This window comes from Delphinus delphis, chromosome 21 (genome assembly GCF_949987515.2).
Source record: "Delphinus delphis chromosome 21, mDelDel1.2, whole genome shotgun sequence".
Classification (NCBI taxonomy): Eukaryota; Metazoa; Chordata; class Mammalia; order Artiodactyla; family Delphinidae; genus Delphinus; species Delphinus delphis.
The window spans coordinates 14,387,764-14,415,230 of record NC_082703.1 but is presented as its reverse complement, the minus strand read 5'-3'; the positions used below and the strand labels follow the sequence as shown (position 1 = coordinate 14,415,230).

The 27,467-nt window shown below is 45.7% G+C and overlaps 1 pseudogene; it reads right to left on the bottom strand.

Moving 5' to 3' along the window:
* Positions 1-27,467, bottom strand: part of LOC132417737 (alpha-ketoglutarate-dependent dioxygenase alkB homolog 4-like) — a 71,102-nt pseudogene that overhangs the window by 28,928 nt on the left and 14,707 nt on the right.

Genomic DNA, 27,467 nt, shown 5'->3' with positions numbered 1-27,467 from the left:
GAGTATAACTGTCGTCACTAGTCTTTAGCCCCCGCTCCTCTCATCTCCCTATTCAGTTTGCTTCCTCGAGGGCACAACAGGGTAATGGTGATGCATAGATTCCAGCTGCTCCCCGAAAAGACCCTGCAAGAATAACAGAAGTCACCCCGGGATCCCTCAGCAAGATATGGCAAGAGTTGCATGGCTCCAGTTAGGTAGGGTCTGTAAGCCCCATGCCAGCCTGAAGAAGCTACAGAAGACAGACCTTCGGTCTTTATCTTCCCAGTAAAGATTTCTTGGGGTCCACGTCTCTCAGGGGGAATTTGAGGCAGGAGATGGATGGGCCCCAGGCTGAGCAGCTGGAATCTGTCCCCTGTGGACAGATACTCTAGGATAAACATAATGGCAGAAGCAAGGGGAGCTGAGTCCTGCTTGGAGAGAAGATAGAGAGACCACGTATCTCTCATTCTTGAGGTCAAGGACACCTTCGCGACTGCACATGCAACAGAAAGGTTCCTCAGAGGTCAGAAAAGGGAGAGGGCGCCAGATCATAATATGTTCTTCTTCCCAGAAACCCCTGCGCTGGAATCCACCTTGTCTAAAAGATACACACACACACACACACACACACACACACACACACACAGGGGAGGGCCGTGAGTTAGACCAAATATGGACTCAGAGCCAGGCAAAGCAGGATGACTGGCCAGAGGGAACCAGGAAGAACTGCCCCATGTAAGTGATGTGAACTACCCCAAGGGTGCGACTCTCTCTGAGCCTGCCTGTGTGTGTCTATCCACACATACTTTTTTCCTCCTAATAAACACTTTACTTGTTTCACTACCTCTGTCTCTTTGTTGAAATTCTTGTCCACAAAGCAGATGACCCAGGGCCTTGGAACTAGCCACTGGCCCTCGAGGTCGAGTGGCTAGGATTCGGCATTCTCACTGCCACGGACTGGCTTCAATCTCTGGTCTGGGACCTGAGATCCTGCTTCAAGCCACTGCAGGCTGAGGTCACCCGAGATCATCGCCACTTCTGTTCAACATAGGTTTGGAAGTCCTAGCCCCAGCAATCAGATTAAAAAAAGAAATAAAAGGAATCCAAATTGGAAAAGAAGAAGTAAAACTGTCACTGTTTGCAGAGCACATGATGCTACACACAAAAAATCCTAAAGATGCTACCAGAAAACGACTAGAGCTCAATGAATTCAGTAAAGTTGCAGGATACAAAATTAATACACAGAAAGCTTTTGCATTCCTACACACTAAAAATGAAAGATCAGAAAGAGAAATTAAGGAAACAATCCCATTTACCATCACATCAAAAAGAATAAAATACCTAGAAATAAACCTACCTAAGGAGGCAAGAGACCTGTACTCAGAAAACTATAAGATACTGATGAAAGGAAACAAAGATGACACAAACAGATGAAAAGATATAGCATGTTCTTGGATTGGAAGAAGCAATAATGTCAAAATGACTATGCTACCCAAGACAATCTACAGATTCAATGCAATCCCTATCAAATCACCAATGGCATTTTTCACAGAACTAGAACAAAAAAATTTTTAATTTGTATGGAAACACAAAAGACCCCAAACTGCCAAAGCAATCTTGAGAAAGAAACACGGAGCTGGTGGAATCAGACTCCCTGACTTCACACTATACTACAAAGCTACAGTCATCAAAACAGTATGATGCTGGCATAAAACCAGAAATATAGCTCAAGGAAACAGGATAGAAAGCCCAGAAAAAAACCCCACACCTACTGTCAATTAATCTACAACACAGGAGGCAAGAATATACAATGGAGAAAAAATAGGCTCTTCAATAAATGGTGCTGAGAAAACTGGACACCTACATGTAAAAGAATGAAATTAGAACATTCTCTAACACCATGTACAAAAATAAACTCCAAACAGATTAAAGATCTAAATGCAAGGCCAGATACTATAAAACCCTTAGAGGAAAACATAGGAAGAACACTCTTTGACATAAATCACAGCAAAATCTTTTTGGATCCACCTCCTAGAGTAATGAAAAAAAAACAAAAATAAACAAATGAAACCTAATTCAACTTAAAAGCTTTTGCACAGCAAAGGAAACAATAAACAAAACGAAAAGACAACCCTTAGAGTGGGAGAAAATATTTGCAAATGAAGCAACCAACAAGGGATTAATCTCCAAAATATACAAACAGCTCATGCAGCTGAATATCAAAAAAACAAACAACCCAATCAAAAAATGGGCAGATCTCAACAGATGTTTCTCCAAAGAAGACATACAGATGGCCAAAAAGCCATGAAAAGATGCTCAATATCACTAATTATTAGAGAAATGCAAATCAAAACTACAATGAGGTACCACCTCACACAGGTCAGAATGGCCATCATCAAAAAATCTACAAACAATAAATGCTGGAGAGGGTGTGGAGAAAAGGGAACCCTCTTACACTGTTGGTAGGAATGTAAATTGGTACAGCCACTATGGAAAACAGTATGAAGGTTCCTTAAAAAACTAAAAACAGAATTACCATATGATCCAGCAATCCCACTCCTGGGCATATATCTGGAGAAAACCATAATTTGAAAAGATACATGCACCCCAATATTCACTGCAGCACTATTTACAACAGCCAGGACATGGAAGCAACATAAATGTCCATCAACAGAGGAATGGATAAAGAAGATGTGGCTTCCCTGGTGGCGTGGTGGTTAAGAATCCTCCTGCCAATGCAGGAGACACTGGTTCGAGCCCTGGTCTGGGAAGATCCCATATGCCGCAGAGCAGCTAAGCCCGCACGCCACAACTACTGAAGCCTGCGCACCTAGAGACCGTGCTCTGCAACAAGACAAGCCACCACAATGAGAAGCCCGTGCACCACAATGAAGAGGAGCCCCCGCTCAGCAACAAGAACCAATGCAGCCAAAATTAAATAAATAAATAAAAGAAGATGTGGTACATATATACAATGGAATATGACTCAACCATAAAAAAGAACGAAATAATGCCATTTGCAGCAACATGGATGAACCTACAGATTGTCATACTGAGTGAAGTAAGTCAGACAGAGAAAGACAAATATCATATGATATCGCTTATACATGGAATCTAAAAAAAAGGGTACAAATGAACTTACCTACCAAACAGAATTACAGATGTAGAAAATAAACTTATGGTTACCAGGGTTACGGTAACGGAGCGGGGAGGGATAAATTAGAAGATTGGGATTGACATATACACACTACTATACACAAAATAGGTAACTAATAAGGATCTACTGTATAGCACAGGGACTCAATACTCTGTAATGGCCTACTTGGGAAAAGAACCTAAAAAAGAGTGGATACACGTATATGTATAACTGATTCACTTTGCTGTACACTTGAAACTAACACGACACTGTAAATCAACTATACTCCAATAAAAATTTTTAAAAAACGAACAAACATAACAAAACAGAAACAAGCTCATAAATACAGAGAACAAACTGGTGGTCGCCAGAGGGAGGTGGGTGGGGGGGGATTAGGAAAATAGGTGAGGGAGGTTAAGAGGTACAAACTTCCAGTTAAAAAATAAATGAGTCACAGGTATAAAATGTACAGTGTGGGAAATATAGTCAATAACTACGTAATATCTTTGTATTGTGGCATATCATAACTAGACTTATTATGGTGATCATTTTATGATGTATAAAAACATCGAATCACTACGTTATACACTTGAAATTAATAAAATATTGTACTTCAATAAATTATACTTCAATAATAAATAATACTTTATTACAAATAAATATTACAAATAAATATTTATTTGTAATAAATATTACAAATAATACAAAAATAAATAAATTATACTTCAATAAAAAAAATGATACAAATGAACTTACTTACAAAACAGAAACAGAATCACAGACTTAGAAAACAAACCTATGATTACCAAAGGGGAAAGGTGGCAGGGGAAGGGATAAATTGGGAGTTTGGGATTGACATATACACACTACTATATTTAAATTAGATAACCAACAAGGACCTACTGTATAGCACAGGGAACTCTATTCAATATTCTATAATATCCTAAATCAGAAAAGAATTTAAAAAATAAATATATGTATATGTATAACTGAATCACTTTGCTGTACACCTGAAACTAATACAACATTGTAAACCAACTGAACTCCAAAGTAAAATAAAAATGTAAAAAATAAAATTTTAAAAAAGAAGTTTTTTGTTTGTTTTTGTAAAGCAATGACTTTTTCTAAAAAATTATTTATTTATTTTTGGCTGTGTTTGGTCTTCGTTTCTGCACGAGGGCCCTCTCCAGTTGCGGCGAACTGGGGCCACTCTTCATCGCGGTGCGCGGGCCTCTCACTGTCGCGGCCTCTCTTATTGCAGAGACAGGCTCCAGACACGCAGGCTCAGTAGTCGTGGCTCATGGTCCAAGCTGCTCCGCGGCATGTGGGATCCTCCCAGACCAGGGCTCAAACCCGCGTCCCCTGCACCGGCAGGCAGACTCTCAACCACTGCGCCACCAGGGAAGCCCCGCAATGATGTTTTTAAAAATTTGAAAATGATTATACATAAAAGTGGTCTGTGTATGTGATATATCTTATAGTCAATGACCCACTGGAACCCTTATCTCTTTGAGGAAATGGACTCAGATCCTGTGGGGCTCAATAGGTCATCTTACAGACATTTCTGAGGGTGCCTGGCTAACACGTGTGGATTTCCCCTCCTGGGGCAATTGTCTTTGATCCTCGGAGATACGTGTTTTTACTATGAGACACAGGTAGTCTTCTCTGAGTTCCATTAGAAAGCACAGTATCCTTACGATAGATTCCTAAGCCAGCTTACCTCAGCTTCATGTGGATTCTACGACTCATAATCAAATGAGCCTTAACTAGTGCAGCAAGGTGAAATAATAAATGATTTTAACAGTGCCAGAATTTCCCTTAGGGATGGAACTTTTTTTTTTTAACCTGAGAAAAATACCTTGAGATATAGCTTAGAACTTATGGTGAAATTCCTAAGGCAGAACTTGGCAGGAGAGAGCTGAACTGCTCCAAAAGGAACGAGCAGGAATTTGAAGGTGGAGAGCAGTGCAGTGTGTGTTTGCTGCAGCTGAGGACAAAGAACACTCCGAGCTCCCACTGAACGTGGAGTAGAGTTAAACCAGTTTTACTTTGATTTCAAAGGTTAGGCTACTTCTGACAATCGAATTACACTACCAAGACACCCAGAACTACCAACATTTCCGAACACCCCTTAAGAGGGTGAAAACCATGAGAACTGACTGTCAACCAGGCACATAGCAATAAGGGCCAGGTGTGGGTGAGTGCATGATACACAACAGGACACGGCGGTGAGACCACTTACCACACTGCTCGTCCGCCCCATCCGGGCACTCCTGCTCTCCGCTGCAGAGCCAGGCCACAGGAATGCATCTCCCACCACATGCAGCTTGCCTTGTCATCTGACACTGTATTTCATCTGCAATGAAGGACCAAGAAGCAAAGCCATCAGAGTTCCTGGATTCCTTGGGTCCAGGAGACCTTTTCATGTAAGCTGCTTTCACTGTTCTGTTTGGAAGACCTTCCTTCAACTATCATCTAGGAGAACGCTAGGGGGTTCAGTACCCTGAAAACCCATGCAGGTTCTCCAGTGACGATCCTTGGGGACCATCCTTTCTGATGCTGTGGAGTTGTTGCTGGAGAGCTGTCATTCGCCTCCCCGTTGTCTTGTTAGAATGGCTCAGACTTACACTTGTGCTTAAAAAGATACTACTATCTTCTAGGCCTGATTCGGTCTTACAGACTCAGAGTATGAAGCGTTGCAAGTTTAGAGGTCTAGGCTCAAAGCACTTGACTTTAGTTTCCTTTTAAACATGGGTCGATACAGCTTCAAATGAAGTTACGGTTTGGGGTCCTATATACAATCTTTATAAGAATACCTCTAATAGCCTGGTTATAAATACTTAAGTTTTCTGTTATTTGCAGGATACTGATTTATATTATCAGCTTTATTCAAATCATGAACTTGTGTTTCTCAACCCTGAACGATTAATGGTCAAAAATAAGCCTGTTATGGATGTGGTGCTCAGAGAAGGTCTGGTTATACTTAGTTTACTATTTTGCCTAACTTTCAAAGAGAAAAAGCCAATCCTTGGTTCCGAGAAAACATAAGCCACATGTCCCATTTGGCAGAAGTCTCCGTAAGACGCAGTGAAGACCCAGCAATCCTACCCCAGGGACAGTGTGTGCATACGGGATGGAAAGTCGTGTGCAAAGCTATGTGATGGGAGTTGACAATGGAAGCCCACTGCGTAGACTACACCTTCTTTGGTAAGGAACCAGACCTCAGTCTTACTTGCATCCCTCTAAGATAGTGCTTTTAGCATAGTTACTCAGTGTTTGATTTTAAAGGCTGGCTTATAAATTGCATTATAAGTGAAAGACTCAGGAGGCACTGGTTATTAATGAATAGCTAACAACTTTGCCAGCTACTCACATACCATCCGGGCAATCCCACTTGACTTGACCAAAACCATTCAATTGCGAGCAAGTGAGGTCAGCAACCCCTAAGATGGGACCCCAGGCTCAGTCGTCAGGCTAATTATTAGGTTGGAGTTCTGGTTAGACCACGTACTAACAACATCACCTCGGGAGAGTTACTGCCTCCCTCTGGACCTCAGTTTTTCTTGTCTGTAAAGTGAGGCTAGTAAATAAGTGGTTCTAAGAGGAAAATGCAAGGATTAAAAGAGTACAAAGTCACTGGGCACAATACCCACCAAACAAGTGCTCCCAAAGTGTTAGCTCTTCTGCGACCTCTTCTAGCAGATCCTTCCAGAAGGGTCCCAGTTAGGGCTGCAGTCAACCCTCAAAGACTCACACTGCTAGGCGAGTCCCACCTGGAACACTATTTGCCCTGGTGATTCTCAGTCTGGAGACCCAGTGTGCACATGGATTCTGAACACCATCTGTAGATGGGTCTCAAACATTACTTTTCAAATTTAGGTACATACTTGCTGTGAATAAATTTAAAATATATTTATTAATCTATTTACATATTAAGTTCATGGTAGCTTTCTCCGAGTCTGTCAATATACAAAGTACAATGATCATGGGCTGTTCTACAACAGACATCACAAAGATGTCTTCATACCAGAAGGCCTGGGCGAACACTGCTTAGTGAAAAAGGCAAGTAACTTTAAACCCTGTTTCTGGGGTGGAGCAAACAGACCACCCAGGGCAAGGGCTTCCTGCCACAGAGACGCCCCACCAGGTTAGGCAAAAACCCTGAGGGTCAGAATCCCTCCTGGAGGGCAAACAGCTCAGAGACTAAGTAACATCTCCTGCAAACCAGTTAACAGTACCTTGACCAACAACGTGTCTGCATGAGTTAAAAAATGAGTTAAAATCTGCCTCCATCCATGAGGGCCAATTGGGAGCACCTGTCAGGAGAGATGGGCAATCCCGCAGGCCAGGTCGTTTGACAAACACTGGGCACCTCCTGCACCTGCCCAGGTCACCAGCCACCAGCCCTACGGGAACTCTGGGTGTCTCAGTCACCCTGGGACCCCGACTCAGCTCTCCTCTGCCTTGGGGTCCGCCTACACCTGAGTGGTATTAACAAGCGCCGCTGGAAGTTGCTTGCTAATCGCACCTGGGCCCAAGCTCCGTTTCCCCCGGGCTGTTTCTGGAGGGAAGCACCTCTTCTCAAGGTCCCGGGCCTCCAAGAGGCTAAATTTGCTGTCTCGTTAATCCTGGGCTGCGGGCCCATCAGAGACCAGGGCTAGAAAGCCAATTCCACTCCCTTGGATGTTGGGGAAAGGAAGAACCTAGAAGGGAGTGTGCGCCCTGCACTCAGGTGCGGAACGAGCTTCCTTTCTCACCGGCCTGAGGGCCAGAGAGGAAAATACATCCAATCCATCCGCTGAGCCCACCCACCAGGCAGGCTTGTTAAGGAGTTAAGGGCTGAGAAGCAGGGGGCCCCTCAAGACAGTGTACCCTCGCCCTCCCAGACAAAAGGTCACCGCAGGACGGAGGACAAGCCGCGCACACCCAGCGAGGGCACCCCAAGCTCTCCTCCGCCCCCGCCCGGCAGCCGGGCAGCCCCGCGACCCGCAGCCTGCAGAGCGGGATACGGTCCCTCCCGGGGCGCCCCACCCGCGGGCCCCACTCACCGGTCGCGGAGCCCCCGAGGCCGCCCACTGCTGCCAGCACGGGCGGCAGGAGCCGAAGGAGCGACCAGAGTCCCATGGCCGCGAGGAGACAGCGCGGGGACCCGGGCGCGAGGCGCGCTGCGCGAAGACGCCACGGCCAGGCGGAGCGCACGGGCCGCCCGGGCGGCTTTAACTCGCGCTCGCGCCGCGAACTGGGGAAGCCTGCGCCGGTGGGCGGGGTGGGCGGGGTGGGCAGGGCGCACTGGGAGTTGGCGCCGCCCAATCACTGGGAAGAGCCGCGGGGAGCGAGAGGGGCTGCAGACCCGGCCGTAGTGCCTAGCATCCCTCTCCCTCCGGGTTCTCACTGGGTACTAGCGCCTGGGACCCCGCGCCCCTCCTGCAGTGGGACAGCAGACGCTCAGCCGATTCAGGGCCCCTGTCACACTCATGGTCAAATTAGGGTTGGTCAGCCATACTTAAGGCTTCTTAAACTTTAATTTTAATTGAAGTATAGTTGATTTACAATGTTGTGCCGGTCTCTGCTGTACAGCACAGTGACTCAGTTATACACAGAGACATTCTTTTTTAATATTCTTTTCCATTATGGTTTATCCCAGGGGACTGGATATAGTTTCCCATGCTATACAGTAGGACCCTGTTGTTTATCTGTTCTAAATGTAATAGTTTGCATCTACCAACACGGAACTCCCAGTGCATCCCTTTCCCTGCCCGCCCCCTTTGGCAACCACAAGTCTGTTCTCTATGTGAGTCTGTTTCGGTTTTGTAGATAAGTTCATTTGCGCCATATTTTAAGTGATATCATATGGTACAGTACTGTATGGTATCTTATGGTATTTGTCTATTTCTGACTTACTTCACTTAGTGTGATAATTTCCGGTTCCATCCCTGTTGCTGCAGATGTTACCAAACTTGAGTCTGCTTGCCCATGGGCAGTAAAGCCAAGTGGTGGAAAGCGTTTGTTGCAGGGCGAAGCAAGGAGTCCAGGGCAGCCAGTGCTTAAAAGACTCAAACTCCCTGAAGGCTTTCAGGGAATGGGTTTTAAAGACAGGATGAGGGGCTTCCCTGGTGGTTGAGAGTCCGCCTGCCGATGCAGGGGACATGGTTTCGCGCCCCGGTCCGGGAAGATCCCACATGCCGCGGAGCGGCTAGGCCCGTGAGCCATGGCCGCTGAGCCTGCGCGTCCGGAGCCGGTGCTCCGCAACGGGAAAGACCACAACAGTAAGAGGCCCGCGTACCGCAAACAAATAATAATAATAAAAATAAAAATAAAGACAGAATGAGGGAGGGGCGTTGTGAGGTGTGTGATCAGCTCCTGGACATTCTTCTGATTGGTTGGTGGTGAGGTAATCAAGATCAACATCATCAACCTGGTTCCAACTGGTCTGGGGTCTAAGTGCTTGTGGGCAGCATACAGTTAACTTCTCCCACCTGGCGGGGGTTTCAGTAGCTGCAAAACAACTTAAATGGTGTGGCTCAGAATAAGATCTATAGCCCTTCGGATTTGGATGCCTTTTATTATGTTTTAAGTTTTAGAATGTATACAACGTTCATGCCTGTGCAGCCATCTCACTTCCCCACCTCCACCCCCAGCAAACACAGAGGCACTAAGCAAGCACTAAGTTGGTCTCAGTCCACCTCAGGCCTCCTGCACAAAGGCTGCGCTAATTATGGGCATGTTTCTGTGGCCGAATCTCAAACGCAGCAGGCAACAATTTAATTAGCCCCAAGTCAATAGAGCTCCATGAACCCCATCAAGTGAACCAAGCCTCACTAGTAATTATCAGCAGAAGATTTTTCATGTGGAACTATGATGCGTAACATTTGACAGTACCCAACGCAGAATATTTGTAATTTTCTGACAATGACTAACAATGGAGAATGGCATTAAAATGCATCAGAATTAATTCTGCTACAATCCTGGATTTAGAAGGCACTCCCACAAAAGGCTATAACACACAGGAAAACCCCAACTGATATACGGTCAAAGGGTAGACAATTCACAAAATAATTTCACAGACGCTTTATAAACTTTTTCTCAAATAAAGTGACTGCATGAATATTTTATGTAGAAAAAGGCTAATGTTGGTGGGATGGGTCACAGTGCGTTACTCTTATCTGTATTATATATAACTAGCCATCATATAATTCCCTCACTTGAATAGTTCCTTATATTAAGCAGCCCTTGGAATCTGCCACCAAACCTCATTTATGAAGCTAATCACTGTTTTGGGTTAAGAGGTGATTTTGGGCTTCGATTGGAGACTTTGTGAGAGTTTCAGTCAAAGAGATCTAATGAGATAAGCCAGATAAGCATGTGGAACGGGCACCCAGGCACCTCCCTCAAGGTACAAAAACTACCCCACCGCCACCGCCCGTGACACAGGACAATGCGAATCCAGCAGTGCACCCAGTTCTTCAGGGCCAGCCCCTTGTCTACCTATAAAAAGTAGAATGTAGGAATTTTCTCTACAAAGTCATAAAAATAACTTCAAATTTTCAAGGGTGGTAGGCTAATGGAGCGTTATTTTTCCTGCATTCTCATAGGCTCGGTTATTCTCACTGTCCGATCTTTTTAGAGTTTTCACAGCCTAGTCCTGCGGACCTTGCTAGTCGGTATGGATTCGGTTTGGCTGTGAGTGATGGAAAACTCAAAATAACATTTTCTTAAACAAGACACAAGACTCCAAGTAGGTGGTAAAGGGCTGTGTCGTTGTCCGCAATGGCTCCGTCGCTCTGCAGTACCTGACAGGCTTCCTCTGGAGAGGAAGAAGGGGGTCCTGGATGCTTGGGAGGGTCTACTCTAGAGCATGGACGGATTCAGTGAGAATCACATGTAAAGTGTTTATTCCTGGGCTTGACTTCTACCAATAATTAATCAATATTAACTTGGTGAAGGGGCAGTGGGGGAAGCTTCTGTAGTTCTAGAGAAACAGAAAGAACCAGTGCATTCAACTCAACTCAGTGGCATTTGGTATAAAAATCCACTGTACTCGTTCCCCAGGAGTACCCCACTCCATAAGAATAAGCCTGGCCGAGGGCAGGCGCTCGGGGCGGGGCAGCAGGAGGAGCTGTGACACCCGGAAAGACCTCTGGAAAACCCTTTAGTATGCTGAGGGTCAAAATAAGTCATAGGGGCTTCCCCGGTGGCGCAGTGGTTGAGAGTCCGCCTGCCGATGCAGGGGATGCGGGTTCGTGCCCTGGTCCAGGAAGATCCCACATGCCGCGGAGCGGCTGGGCCCGTGAGCCACAACTACTGAGCCTGCGCGTCCGGAGCCCGTGCTCCGCAACGGGAGAGGCCACGGCAGTGTACCGCAAAAAAAAAAAAAAAAAAAAGTCATCAACGGATAGCTGTCCAGCCCTGAAAGAGGACATCTCAGCGGAAGATGCCTGGGTCTCCTTCAGAATCTTCCAGACCGAACGCATCAGAAACCAGAGGTCCACTCGGGCCCTTGAAGCTTCACCCCACGGCCTCCTGTCCTCAGCTTCCACCCGACCATGCTCCACAGATCTCTGCTGCCCCCAGCCTGCCACAAACAGCCGACCTTGAACACTCGATCCCCATAAGGGCTCCGGTAGCTAATGCACTGTGACCATGGGAACCTCCTACCACCTTAGAAATGCAAGCTCCAGACTTCTCCAGAGCCTTCCACCAGGCAAATCTAGGGAGGCTCTGCAGGAGAAAGCCTGGGGGTCGGGGGTGGGGGGTTCATTCTGAATCACTTGAGTGCTTCGCAGTGCAGTCAGCCTGACCTCAAATCGCTGCCTCCTTGGGCACTGCCTGATACTCCCGTTCAGCTGTTCTCTCTTGTTTTGCTAACCCATTTGGCGCCTTACCTTAGCTCCCACTTGTTACTTGGCCCCCAGGCTTGCTGACCCGGCTTAGAATGTTGGTTTGGGCTCTGACTTGCATTTCTTCGGGGACTTGACTTTCAGCGTTTACCTGTCTGTGATTGCATCAGAACTTCCAGCGACAGAAAACCCTCATTCCTCTGCCCCATCCCAGCCCCTGCACCAAGTGGGGCCCTTTGCCAGCCCCACCTGACCCAGGAAGGCGATTACCGAAGAGGATTCTGGTGGAGAATCTACCTTATCTCCTTGGACCCTGTGCACACCACTGGTCCTGCAGGGCTCTGGAGAGGGTGGGGAAAGGGATCTGATTGAATTGATTCCACCTGCTGTGTGAATTATTAATACGCATTTAACCCTCAAACATATCTTAGATGTATTTCTGGTTTTTAGAAGTAAATAAATGTAATGAAACAAAGTGAAGTACCCAATTTTTGGGGTACGAAGAGCCTCAGGCTGGTGTCAGCCCCTTCCTCCTGGAGGTGGAATCGCCCCGAGGCTGCCCTCAGCTGCATCTTATTTTTATCTCTTTCCCTATTCCAAGTCTGAAATCACAGATCCCATAAATACTTCCATTTTTCAAATGACTGCTATGGCTGTCACAGCGGGTACACAGATACGGGAGAGTATACATACTTTGTTTTTTGTGCGTGATTTGGTAGCAAATCATATATTTGTTTTATATTTGATTCTTTCCTTTTTCCTTTGTGTGCTGGCATATGGAACTGTCTGCTTCCAATTCCACCTTGAACAGTGGCTCCAATGATTACCTTTGGGTTTTCTGTCCCCACTCGATGGAAGAGCTCCACAGACTGAAAGACAAGAAGGGGATATATTTGACTTACCTTTATAAAAGCAATAAATTAGGTTTTAAAAAGTAAGATAACTGGGACTTCCCTGGTTGCGCAGTGGTTAAGAATCTGCCTGCCAATGCAGGGGACCCTGGTCCGGGAAGATCCCACATGCTGCAGAGCAACTAAGCCCATGCGCCACAACTACTGAGCCTGGGCTCTAGAGCCCGCGAGCCACAGCTACTGAAGCCCACGTGCCTAGGGCCTGTGCTCCGCAACAAGAGAAGCCACCGCAATGAGAAGCCCACACACTGCGATGAAGAGTAGCCCCCGCTCGTCGCAACTAGAGAAAAAGCCCGCGTGCAGCAACGAAGACCCAATGCAGCCAAAAATAAATAAATAAATAAATTGGGGAAAAAAACAAAGATAACTGGTGTCTTGAATTTTAGTAGATATCAAGTAAGGTTCTATTCCTTTCTTATACCTTGTTACAAAGAAGTGTTATGAACTGCAGGTGAACAAAATCTGCTGCTGGCTGGGCTAACATTAGGGCAGATGTTTCTAATGTAGTCTAACTGATGAGGTTAGTGCAACACTGTGATATGATAATAAACATATATTTTGGTCTTTGTCCTGGGCTCCTGGCCAGAGCTCCCCAAATCTTTGTAATGTCCTAAGTGATAAATGTGCTAGGAGCATCTCTTTTTTTTAAATTAATTAGGCTGCGTCAGGTCTCAGTTGCTGGCACATGGGAATCTTTGTTGCGGTGCACGGGCTTCTCTCTAGTTGTGATGTACGGGCTCCAGAGCACGCGGGCTCAGTAGTTGCAGTGCTCTGGCTCAGTTGCCCTGCGGCATGTGGGATCTTAGTTCCCTGACCAGGGATCGAACCTGCGTCCCCTGCATTGGAAGGCAGATTCTTAACCACTGGACCACCAGGGAAGTCCCTAGGAGCATCTTTTATCCTCATATTTGGCCTCTGACCCCAGTTCCTGACCCAGAGCTCCTAAATCCCTTGGAATTTCCTGGGTGATAGGAGTGTCTTTTGTCCTAATAAGGTGACTCTTAGTGGCTTCCTCCAGAGGCTGGGGCTGGTCACCAGGAAGACCAAGCGATGGTTAGAAGCTTCGACTTTTCATCTGCACTCCTCATCCACCAGGGAAGGGAGAGGGGCTGGAAACTGAGTTAATAACCAATCCCGTTTTCATGATGAAGCGTCTATAAAAATCCCTAAACTACAGTGTAAAAGGGCTTCTACACATCCACGTGCCAGGAGGGTGATGCACCCTAAACCCACAGGGACAGGAGCTCCTGAGCTTGGGGCCCTTCTGATCTCGCCCTATGTATCTCTTCATCTGGCTGTTCATTTCTATCCTTTATCATATCCTTTATTAGATAATAAACTAGTAAATGTGAGTGTTTCCCTGAGTTCTGTGAGATGTTATAACAAATTATTGAACCAGAGGAGGGAGTCTTGGAACCCCCAATTTGTAGCCAAGTTGGACAGAAGTGTAACTGACCTAGGGACCCACTACTTAGGACTGGCATCTGAAGTGGGGTCTGTTTTGGGAGATGGATCCCTTAACCTATGGCTCTGATGCTGACTCCAGGTAGACGGTGCCACACCTGAAATTGAATTGTAGGTCACCTACCTGGCGTCAGAGAGTTGGTCGATGTGAGAAAAAATCCTACACGTCTGGTGTCAAAAGTGTTGTGAGTAGAGAGTAGAGGAATAGTTTTTTCTCTCATTTAGTGAATTAAAGTCATCAGAGACTTTACCAGGTAATGTCTGGTTACATATACAAACCACATGTGGATCCCTGAGTCAGAGATGCATATGAAATTTTGTGTAGTTTTGGAAACGCTAAGGATATGGAAATATTTGTAATTAACCATTACCTGCACTTCCCATCAAAACTTTACTGAGAAAGCCTGCCCAACCTCTAAACCCCAGAACAGGACTCTTTGAAATGATCTGCACAGAGAGTTCTCTCGATAACTGTCAAGTCCAGGTCATTAGTTGTAATAATTCTAGATGGTTTTATAAAGCTGATTAACAAAAGGTTTAAATAATCATATATAACTTCCTACAATATATAAAATCTGTATAACTCTTATAACATAAATGGATGTGATGATGCTGTGGAAGCCAGCAAAGGAAAAGACCTGCTTTGGGGTTTCATTTGGTATCCAAATGCAAGGTCACTGGAGCAAGACTAAACTCGGAAAATTTCCATGAGCCAATGGACAATTTTCCAGTAATAGCTCAGGACTAGTGATACTGAGTTGTATATGAGGCCAGAGGTTTATAACAATATCAAGTTGGTATTAATATCAATTTGCAAGTTTGTTTCACTTTGATGAGCTTCAACTGTGAGAATAAGCACATGGTGGTGTAGGATGTTTATCTTCCTTCCTAGAGTGATATTACTTGTGTTATCTGAAAAAAAAGGATAATTTCTGGAACATTTATCTATTTACCATGGCAAAGCCAGGAAATGTGTCTATTGACATTCAAAATACAAAATATACTTGTAGTTCAAAAAAAAAATAGAAAAAATGGTTTCCAAAATTGGATACCTTTCAAACATTTGTAGATTTTTAATTTGAGCCACTGACAATAGTTAGTCAAACAACATTGTACTTTTTATTTTCTGTTTGAGAAGCATAGACAGAAAGGAGCCAAAAGACTGAGAAATTGAAAACTACTATAAAACTGTCCTCATTTTTCCTGATTAAAGAGTAGGCTAGGGGTTTCCCTGGTGGCGCAGTGGTTGAGAGTCCGCCTGCCGATGCAGGGGACACGGGTTCGTGCCCCGGTCTGGGAAGATCCCACATGCCACGGAGCGGCTAGGCCCATGAGCCATGGCTGCTGAGCCTGCGCGTCCAGAGCCAGTGCTCCGCAATGGGAGAGGTCACAGCAGTGAGAGGCCCGCTTACCACAAAAAAAAAAAAACCTGCCCTCATTTTTCCTAATTAAAGAGTAGGTTAGGCACTTCCCTGGTAGCGCAATGGTTAAGAATCTGCCTGCCAATGCAGGGGACACGGGTTCAAGCCCTGGTCCGGGAAGATCCTACATGCTGCGGAGCAACTAAGCCCATGTGCCATAACTACTGAGCCTGTGCTCTAGAGCCCATGAGCCACAACTACTGAGCCTGTGTGACACAACTACTGAAGCCCACATGCCTAGAGCCTGAGCTCCGCAACAAGAGAAGCCACCGCAATGAGAAGCCCGTGCACCACAACGAAGAGTAGCCCCAGCTCGCCGCAACAAGAGAAAGCCCACGTGCAGCAACGAAGACCCAATGCAGCCATAAATAAATAAATAAATAAATAAATTTCTAAAGAAAGAAAAAAGTAGTGGGCTAGTCTGATTCAGAAAAGAGCCTGAATCAGTGAGGACTTCCTAAAAATGTAACTTATGGCAGCCCTTGACAAGGATAGGAGAATCAAAGTTAAAGCCTTAGAAAATTTTAAAAATTGTTTTAATAAAATAAAGACTAATCATTTGTAACTCCTTGGTTTCTTCTTCTTCTGTTTTAATGCATTTGCTTTAGCACTTAATGGACTAAACACACACACTCCTTCTTTGATTATTGCTGGCAATGTGCCCTCTCTGGAATGACACAAAATTCCAGATTAATAGAGTTCAAATTAATAAACTATCTTGGCTTTGCCTTTATAATGTCAGTTAGAGATAGATCAGTTGCTGGCTTTTGGGGGGGTATTTTTTTAACATTCCCAGAAAAAGAAGTTACAGCTGTATGACAAGATGATTGTACATTTCTACTAATGGCCGCCAGAGGTCTGCTCACCACTGCAAATCCTCCAGGCCTTGCTGCTGAAATGTGAACCACGGACAAGCAGGGTGGGCATCCCTGCTGGTAAGAAATACAGAATCTCCAGCCCTCCCCCAGACCTACTGAATCAGAACCTACACCATAGGTGATTCGTACGTAAAGTTAGAGAAGCACTATCCTAGGTTACGGGAAGAAAACATTTTATATTCAATATATGATCAGAATTAAGAGATCTGAAAGCTCGGAGGATCTCGCCATCCAGTTCCATGCTCAATCTCCTATCTTCTGATTTGTTGGTTTTTCATAAAAGCATTACAGCTCAAAAACTTTTTTTTCTCAAAAACAGTCGACCTAAAGTGTTCCTTTCATGACACATTCTAATCCCATAAATTATCATAGTCGTGAATATGTTTTATCTAATCTCTGATTTATAGATTTGGGGAGTTGAAAGAGCCCTTAAATATGATCTAACACTAGTCTAAATTTTCTCATTTTACAGAAAGAAACCCTTGGGCAGGGGATTTTCAGAATGTGATCCAAGTGAGATTGCCTTTCCCTCTGCTCCCAAATCCAAGAGACTTGCCTCTTAAGAGCCAGGACCTACAGTGGGAGTATATGAGGGCTTGGGCTCTCTGTATGGGTCACTCCCCACGCCCGCTTCTTCTTTGCAAAAGCAGTGGTGCTGAGCTGGGTGAGCTTGGAGAATGGAACAGAGCTTGTCAATCAAGATGTGCAGAACCCTAGCATGTATTCTTTCCTACTTGACTGTGCCAGGATTCCCTAAAGGGACGTAAAGGTTTGGACAAGCCCTCCCTGCCATGGGCGCCGGGAGAGCCCAAGACGATGAGAGATCAAGGATGCTTCCTCTGGATGTCTTAGAGGGGGGTTGTCAGTTTCTATACCAGGACCACAGGGAGGGGATCTAGAAGAATCTTGGATCTAAAGGTGTCTAGAAGCCAAAGAGAACACATAGAAACAACATTCAGATCTTACACCCAATGGAACAGACCTACTGGAGCAGACAAATGGGTTCCTAAAAACTAAAATTAAAAAGAGCACTTAAGAACAAAACTATAGGACAACAAATAAAATTTAAAAAGTCTTCCTAGAGCTCAAAAAACCTTACCAATTCAGCATATGAATCAAGCGGGTAGATGGTAGCTGACGAGGATTGTATTCGTGGCCTAGAAAGTCAAGGACCATCAACATCACAAATCCCAGAGCAAAACATGCAAAGAGATGGAAATCATGAGGGAAAAGGAGAAAGATTTGGAAAATGGATGCAGGATTCCTATCATTTGAATAATATACATTCTAAAAGAAGAAGGACAGAAGAAGTAGAAGAAATAATTTTAAATAACAGGAGAAAATTTTCCCAAGCCAAAGAAAGACCTGAGTTTTCAGAGTAAGAAGGCTCAGAATCCTTGGCTGGATTGAGGCGACAAGCGCACACTTAGGCATAACCTGGTAAAACAAGTTCCAGGATTTCCCTTTTTTGACTGCTCTTGGATCTCTTACCTGCAACACCAGAAGCTAGAGGTCTGTGGATTCGTACATTTAGGCTAGTGCAAGAAACTCCCAAGAATCCTATATCAGGCATTTCAGTCGTTTACCTGTTAGGGTGAAAGAAAGATATTGAGGACATGCACTAATTCAGAGAATAAATCACTGAGTTTCCCATCTTAGGTAAGTAATTGAGGAAAGGACCTTTCCAAAGACCAAATGTTATATACGTCTAGCAATCATCTATCTATATACACATCTATGCTTATATAAATATACATCTAGCATTTTTAGGTAAGTTATACTTAAAAAGGTGTATCTGAATATCCCGTCTGCCATATTACCAGAAATGGAACTGGTCTGTGTGTGCGTGTGTGTGTGTGTGTGTGTGTGCGCGCGAGCGTGTGTATGTGTCGGCTCTTTTGCTCCAGGAAATCTAACCCTTCACAGGGCCTTACCTTACTGCATGAATGACTTCACTGTCTCAGCTGGGCCGCCTCAGCCTCAGAGACTCTCTTCTACCTTATCCGGCTACCCTGAAAGCATTCTAAGACAGATTTTTGCTCTGACTGGACTTTTGTCATATCTGGTAGCAAGACTTCAAAGGTTGTTATCCAGTGGAAATGTAAGATAAGAATCACATGCTTCAGTGGATTTCTGGGCTACTGAATAATTTCATAATTATGCCAACTAATAAATGCCTGCCAACTACAGAAATAAAGGCAGGAAAAGAAGAGGTAGGTACATGTCAGTAAATGAGGAAAAAAAAAAGAAATCCCTAGGTCTTGTGGGACACTGGGATACTGATCATGGATGACTGATCATGATTGGTATTAGATAACTTTAAAATTACACTCAGCTAAGGTCATCTGATGTAAACTTGAACTAGTGGAAAGCAGCTCCCGTCTGGATTAAGAAACATCTTTCAACCCCTACAGACTCACACTCAATAGCAATTCCAGCATAATATCTATAGCTTGTTCGATAAAGTCATTGTTTGAGTTACACTGAAGGCTTCACTCTTAATTCCTTATTTCATTTCCTTACTGTTTGTTCTCAGCGCTCTCACGTTCACAGTCACTTTCTGTCTGAAGCCACCTCAGAGTCTTCTTTTTATCCGAATTGCGCCATCTACTTAAAAGAATGATAATTCTATGTGTACAGCTCTGTCTTAATTTCGAGGCAACATTTATTACATTTTCCCCACTTTCTTGAATCCCGTGTTGTAACGTGCTTGTCTTCAGATGACTTTTTTCCCCCGAAGACACTGAACTTTCAGTATCATTCTGCTGATTCATTTGTGTTGCGTCATTCATTGCATGCCTTCTATGATTAACAGTCAAATCTAGGAAATTAAGGAAAGAATTTCCAGGAATTAAATCGCCTCAGATCAAATGAAGACATTATCATGGGTAGGTTTTGGTTTCCTAGCGGATGTATTGGATGCGTGGCAGGGTCATTCACTGAAGCATTTAAAATGGGTTTCTGCTAAGTGTCCAGTGACAGATGAGTGGATAAAGAAGATGTGGCACATATATACAATGGAATATTACTCAGCCATAAAAATAAATGAAAGTGAGTTATTTGGAGTGAGGTGGATAGACCTAGAGTCTGTCATACAGAGTAAAGTAAATCAGAAAGAGAAAAACAAATACCATATGCTAACACATATATATGCAATCTAAAAAAAAAAGGATCTGAAGAACCGAGGGGCAGGACAGGAATAAAGACACAGATGTAGAGAATGGACTTGAGGACACGGGGAGGAGGAAAGGTAAGCTGGGACGAAGTAAGAGAGTGGCGTGGACATATATACACTACCAAATGTAAAATAGCTAGCTAGTGGGAAGCAGCCACATAGCACAGGGAGATCAGCTCGGTGCTTTGTGACCACCTAGAGGGGTGGGATAGGGAGGGTGGGAGGGAAACACAAGAGGGAGAGGATATGGGGATATATGTATAGGTATAGCTGATTCACTTTGTTATAAAGCAGAAACTAACACAAATAGTAAAGCAATTATAACACAAATATAAAGCAATTATTATACCTTTAATAAAAATGTTAAAAAAATAAAAAATAAAAAAAAATACAATGGGTTTCTTCTTTCGGTTTCCCGCTGGTGTTCCTAGCTGCTGGGTGCTGACCTTGCCTCAGGCACTTTGGACAGAGCAGAAAGCAGAAGCTGATGGAGGACAAGGTTGCTACCTTCCCTTCACAGGGGTTGGCGATCACTAAAGGCAATGTGTTCTGTGTCCCAGGGAGGGAAGAAAGAGACACTTTCTGTTGTCTTATTGTTTTCTCCTCCGTCCCTCCCTCCCCCCCTTCCTTCCTTCCTTCCTTCCTTCCCTGTGTTTCTGTAGTGAGATCATTCAAAGTGTCCCGGAGACCCACACCCCAGCACCTCTGGAGGAATCCACGTGATGTAACTAGACACACCAGGCTTCACGGCAAACGAGGAAGGTGGTCTTCTTGGGTTGAGAGCGGGGAGCAGCTCACCTCTAGGGACCACGGGCTCAGAGAATTATGTCACGAGGCAGCCAGCATGCACTGAGAAGCACGTATGAATCCTTCTCCCTTCTGAGTACCATTCTCAGTACTATTTGTGTGTCAGAGAGGGGAGGGGGACATTTGTAATGATAGAAATGGAACTTTCTGCTGGTCCCCTCCAAATGGAAATCCCAAATCAGAATTAAGCTAAAGTAAGAAAACAGTTACATTTCTTGGATACATACGTGGATTAAGGTTTGCAAACGCACGTCCTCCACAAATATCTATCACAGGAGAGCATCACTGTACTGGCCCCACTGCTGTGACAGAGTTTTGATTCTTGAGACTAAGATACCTGCAGACCATGTTGATTCTACCCACCTTTGAGAAAATATATGTGGAAATCTGTGCAAAGTAGAAAGTGCTGGAAGCGATTATAATTACTAAGTAAAATAGGTGTCAGGTATGGCTTGAAGGACTTGGCGTGAGAATCCCTGTGAAGCAGTATTGAAAATTTGAGGAAAAAAAAATTGAAAAGTTCCTTTAGAGATTTATAAAACTGAATTTTAATACAAAACATCACCCAAAAAATCTTTAAAATAATTTCAGAGTCGCCTATAACAACACGCTCTGAATCTCAAGTCTGGCAATCTCGCTGCACTTCATTTGTCTGAGTTTGGTTGAAACTATGAAATTGCCATTTTGTGGGACAAAAAATTGTCGACTGTCAGTGATTTCATGTAGTTTATTTACCCAAATCAGTGAGGGGGCTTCTGGTTTCTGGTCAGACGTGTGAAGAGTGTGAAAGTCCTCATTCCTGTCTTCACAGCAAGAAAAAGGTTGAACAAAGTGAAGGCTGACAACTCTTCTTAGATCCATCAGAGAACTGAGGTCACAGGCCAGCTATCGCCCCTAAACCTGGAAAGACAGACAGGTGGAGACAGTGGGTCACATCTTCCTGGGAACCGAAGCCCAGGAGCAGAAGGCTGCAGTCAATATGGATACGAACACTTGAAGGGGTAATTGGCAAGTTGCTGGAGGCTCAGTGTGGGTGCCTTGAGGGTTAGAAACTCCTGGCATCCCCGCCTCAGGGAGATCCCCCCACTTTCAGGAGTTTTACCTCCAGGAGCTCTGCCAGGTTCTTCTGTGAAGATTGGAGAAAAATCCCCTTGTGTTTCTGGCAGGTGGAGGGGAAACAAACATTCTGAAATATACCCAGAGCATTCTGTTCTCCTTAGCAAGGACCACACTCAAGGGAAAGCCTCAACGACCAGGCTGAAGAGAAGTCCCAACTCCAGCCCCTTCTAGTCCTCAACGTGGGGAATGGGAAATGCCCGAGACAGGCTCAGTAAAAGACTGAGACCTAATCGTAGGACTGTAGATGCCTCCCTTCCCCACACCTCACCACCACGGGACAGAGCTCCTGGGCCATGACAGGGGAATATGGATTAAGAGCTGCAAGCCTCAAGACCCTTTTTTTTTTTTTTTTTTTTTGCGGTACGCGGGCCTCTCACTCTTGTGGCCTCTCCCACCGCGGAGCACAGGCTCCGGACGCGCAGGCCCAACGGCCATGGCTCACGGGCCCAGCTGCTCCGCGGCATGTGGGATCTTCCCGGACCGGGGCACGAACCCATGTCCCCTGCATCGGCAGGCGGACCCCCAACCACTGCGCCACCAGGGAAGCCCTCAAGACCCTATTTAAAGAGTCTTTGGGGAAACGCAAAGACAATAGGGGAGACAAAAGCAACGGCACTGGAGGACACTTTAGCCTTGGACACCACAGCTATAGGAAACAGTAAACAGACTAACTCCTAGCCAGATAAATGTGAAACCTCAGGCATAGCCTCTCTACCTCAGCTCCTTCTAAGGGCAAAAGAGAGGCACGGATAGTCAGGAAGCACCCAGGGAATCTCTTAGAGGTGAGGGTGGGGATACACTGAATCATTCCCACAGCGTTTATATACAAGTTACCCCAAGGCTATAGCAGTTATCCTGTGCAACATTGCCAAAGATTCACAAAGAAACATGACCCTTCTTGAAAGATTTACAGATTACCAGCACTGAAAGGATTCATCTAGGGCTGGTCCAACCCTTATTTCGCAGATAAGAACACTGAGCTCCAAAAACGATGAGCATTGCCCTGTACAATATAAATAATGGGAGAGTCACATCTGGAAGCCGGCTTTCCTCACTGAAGAAAACAAGCAAATATATTGAACAGGAAGGACTCTTGGGATGTTATGTTAGAGCTGAGTTTATTTTTTGTCTCCCACTGTTCTGGTATATTTGCTCTGTAGTGGAAGTTCTTCCCTTACCTCTGAAGGAAAAATACATCTACTGTTAATCAGCAGGTTCTTGATGTAGTAATTTACAGTGTTCAGACCTACATAATGAGCAAAATTGCAATCAGACTTAGAGGAAACGTCTCACACCGTCCTTCCTTCCGCTCATATACTCAAGCTGGGCCTGCTGAGGACAAACCCCTTCAAATAGGAAAGGAGGGAGGGGTCATTCCCTTTCTTTTCTCCTCCTCCAGCAACAGTGTCTGTCCCTGTGATGTTGTGGTTTATAATAAAAAATATATATTTGGTCTTCATCCCTGGTTCCAACACAGAGCTCCTAGAACCCTTGAAATCATCTCCTAAATGATGAGAGTGACAAATGTGTCTTTTATTTATTCATTTAATCTTATTTTTGGCTGCATTGGGTCTTCATTGCTGCACACGGGCTTTCTCTAATTGCAGTGAGAGGGGGCTACTCTTCGTTGCGGTGCACAGGCTTCTCATTGCGGTGGCTTCTCTTTGTGGTGGAGCACAGACTCTAGGTGCGCAGGCTTCTGTAGTTGTGGCATGTGGGCTCAGTAGTTGTGGCTCACGGGCTTAGTTGCTCTGCGGCATGTGAGATCTCCCCGGACCAGGGATTGAATCCATGTCCCCTGCATTGGCACGTGGACTCTTAACCACTGCACCACCAGGGAAGTCCCGACAAATGTGTCTTTTGTAACATTGATCACATAACTTTTGGGTGCATCTAAGGATGGGGACTGGTTGCCAGGGAACCAACCATGTGGTTTGAGGATTGGCACTTTTGGCCCCCCCCATTTTCCCTACCCCAAAAAGGGGAGAGGGGCTAGAGATTGAGTCAATTGTCAAAGGCCAGTGACTTAATCAACCATGCCTACGTCATGAAGCTTCCATAAAACCCCAAAAGGATGGGGTTCAGACAGCTTCAGCGTTGCTGAACACGTGGAAATTTGGGGAGAATGATGCAACTGGAGAGGGCGTGGACGCTCCGAGCCCTTTCTTCCTACCTGGCCCCGTGCATCTCTTCCATCTGGCTGTTCCTGAGTTAAATCCTTTTATAAGAAACAGGTAATCTAGTAAGTAAAATATTCCTCTGAGTTTTGCGAGCCGTTCTAGCAAATTAATTGAACCCAAGGAAGGGATTGTTGCAACCTCAGATCTACAGCCGGTGGACCAGAAGCACAGGGAACAAACCGGACTTGCTGCTGGCATTTGGGGGAGGTGGGGCGGCAGTCTGGTAGGACTAAGCCCTCAGCCTGTGGGATCTGACACTGTCTCCGGGTGGATAGTGTCGGAGCTAAGTTGAATGGTAGGACACGCAGCTGGCAATGGAGAATTGCCTGTTGGTGTGGAACTCACCCCATCCCCTGTTGGAACTGATGATCAGAATTGTTTAGACCTGATTAGGTGGATGCAGGGAGAGCAAGAAGTAAAATGTGATGGAGAGTTTTTACTTGAATGGTAATGTTTTTATAAATTTATTTATTTATTTTTGGCTGTGTTGGGTCCCCGCCGTGCGTGCGTGGGCTCCCTCCAGCCGCGGCAAGCAGGGCCCACCCTCCGTCGAGGAGCGCGGGCCCCCCACTGCGGTGGCCCCTCCCGTAGAGCACGAGCTCTAGGCGTGCGGGCCTCAGCAGCTGTGGCTCGTGGGTTCAGTAGGCGTGGCTCACGGGCTCCAGAGCACAGGCCCAGCGGCCGTGGCGCACGGACCCAGTCGCTCTGCGGCATGTGGGAATCTCCCCGAGCCAAGGCCCGAACCCGTGTCCCCCGCACCGGCAGGCGGACTCTCAAGCACTGCGCCACCAGGGAAGCCCTGAACGCTAATGTTTTAAGGTGGTTTCATGCTCTCTGGGTCCACTCTTTCCCTCCTGAGGCACTTCTGAGAGTTTCTGAGACTCTTTCCCAGCGGTCAGCAAACATGTTCTGTAAAAGGCCGGGTAGCAAATGTATGAGGCTTTGCAGGCCCTACGGTCTCTGTTGCAACTCAACTCTGCCATTACAACGCCATAGACAACATGTCAAAGAATGGGTGTGCTGTGTTCCATAAACCTATACAAAACAGGCAGCGGCCTGCGGGCCTCAGTTTGCCAGTCCCTGATCTCTGCAACCCTGGGAAGCTCCCACTGAAGTGCCTTTGACCTGGGCAAATGGACTTTATTTTGTGGCTGTTCACGCCCCTCTCAGGCCTTTGGGAAGAGCAGAGCCCGTCACCTTCTCCTCTCCTGAAGCCTGGTGCTTTCCTGAAGGTCACCCAAACAGGTCCTAAGGCAAATCTTCATTCCTTCTCTTGGTCGTAGGCTCACCAGATCAGGCCCACGGGAAACACAAACCATCCCCCAATCTCCCCAAAACTGAGCAGCCAACCCTCAACCTGGCAATCTACTTCACTCTGCCATCAAAACAGCTGGCCAGGCAGTTCTGGACCTTAGATTCCTCGGGCACAAGTCAAATCCAAGCCCACTCTGTCTATCTAGATGTAGGGCACAAGTGTTCTGAGTGATCTTTTAAAGACCCCCTGCCCATCCTCTCTGCTTGAGGTAAGAGGCATAGGTAGAACTTGTAACATGCTGGTAGCCATCTCCAAATAAATATAATCTCCACAAACCCCTTCCATCTCCAACAAAGCGACCTCCTTGACCCTTAGTGTGGATGAATCATCTGACAAGCTTTCCCATTTCCATGGGAGAGTCAGTCTCACAAAGCACCTGGAACACATCATCTATTGTCTTCATGCCTCAGATAAACTGAGACAGGAGATGCCAGTTTCACATTGTGTGAATAAAGCACCGTCCCCTGACTGTGCCCAATGATTCAGTCCCCGTGTTTCTCTTCCTTCCGTCTGAGTTCCGGTTCTCCAGCGTGTCTCAAACTGGGGTCATCTAGCTCTCTCACATAAATTTTAATTTTTTTGTGATGAAACTCCACAGCAAGTTAACACATGCATGTTCACAATCTCCCTTTTTCTTTCACTGCACTCGTGAAACAGTGGGGAGGAGCTGCCAAGAGGGAAGAGGACAGATTTGAGGGGAGAATGAGGAGGAAGAGAGAGTGAGGAATCGCATGGAGCTGGGGACAGGGAGGCTGCTGCGGCGGAGACCCTGGGGCGATGGACACGGGGAGGAAGGATTTTAGGATGCTTGGCTGTGTGTGTGATGCACCCATGTAAAGCACTGAACCCTCCTTCAAAGAAAAGCCGTAAGAAATATCTATATTACTCTTTGAGGTTTCTGGAAGAGTCTGCTTCCCCCCCCAACCCTTTTCTTTGTTATTGTTGGTGGGGAAGATTGGCATCAGCAGGCAGAATTATGCTTCAACATGGCCCAGCTATATTCAGGCTGCATTTCAGATTGGTGGATAAATACAAGTATTGCCACCTGATTTCAGTGCCCATGTCTGTCTTACCAATTACAGACCACCCTTAGGTAGGGTAACCCTATGGCCGGATTACCCAGAGCAGTCCCTATTATTGTTTGTTGTCCCAGCATAATAAGAGGGTGTTATTACACCCCCTTTCACTTTCAAAAGTGTCCTGATTTGCATGATACATTATCTGGTCACTTTGAGTGACAACTTTTAACTTTACTGCAGTGTTTCTCGCTGCTCGTATTGCTGAAGATTAAAGTATGTTTTATACTATGAAAAAATAGAAGTCAGGGCTTCCCTGGTGGCGCAGTGGTTGAGAGTCCGCCTGCCGATGCAGGGGACGTGGGTTCGTGCCCCAGTCCGGGAGGATCCCACATGCCACAGAGCGGCTGGGCCCGTGAGCCAAGGCCGCTGAGCCTGCGCGTCCGGAGCTTGTGCTCCACAACGGGAGAGGCCGCAACAGTGAGAGGCCCGCGTACCGCAAAAAAAAAAAAAAAAAAAAGAAGTCAATTATTTCCATTGACAAAATCAATCCGGGACTTAAAAAAAACAACTGTTCAGAGAGTTAGTCACACATTGGATCCTCATGGTTCCAGAAATGAGGAGTAATTTAATTAGCCTCTGTTGCACAGGAAGCAATGGCACCAATGTTGTTATGGTTCACCAGCTTGGCTATCCGTTAACATCGGTACCCAGAGACTTTATTCTGCTCACCTTCTACACATGGGCAGTTCTGGGCATGAACACCTCCTGTCTCCCTTCCTCCTAACCAATATATTTCTGAGACTTCCCAAATAACCAGCCTGTTCACGTCAGAGCCCCCAAGACATCTGCCATATTCCTCATCTCCTCCTCTTGTTTTTTCCTTTTCCACATCTGCTGCTTACAAACGTACTTGAAGGAGCCAGCTTCTTGCTACAGCTGATGGAATCACAAATAAGGCCCAAGGTCGGTGCAAAGGTGATCTGTCCTCAAGGGGTCGCTGCAGAGCCAGCTCCGTGGAGAACTCAGGAAAGGATCCCTGCTGGCTGCAGTTGGTCCCTGGGTCCAAAACCCAGCCCATCCTATCGCATAAGGACTTTCTAATAAGTAGAACTGTTTGAAAGTAGAAAGACGTGCCTGGTTAGGTCATGATTTGCACATAATACAGGCAATATTCAAGGAGTAACTGGATCTGGGTCATTCCCAGGCTGTTACAGAAGGAGTCTCTT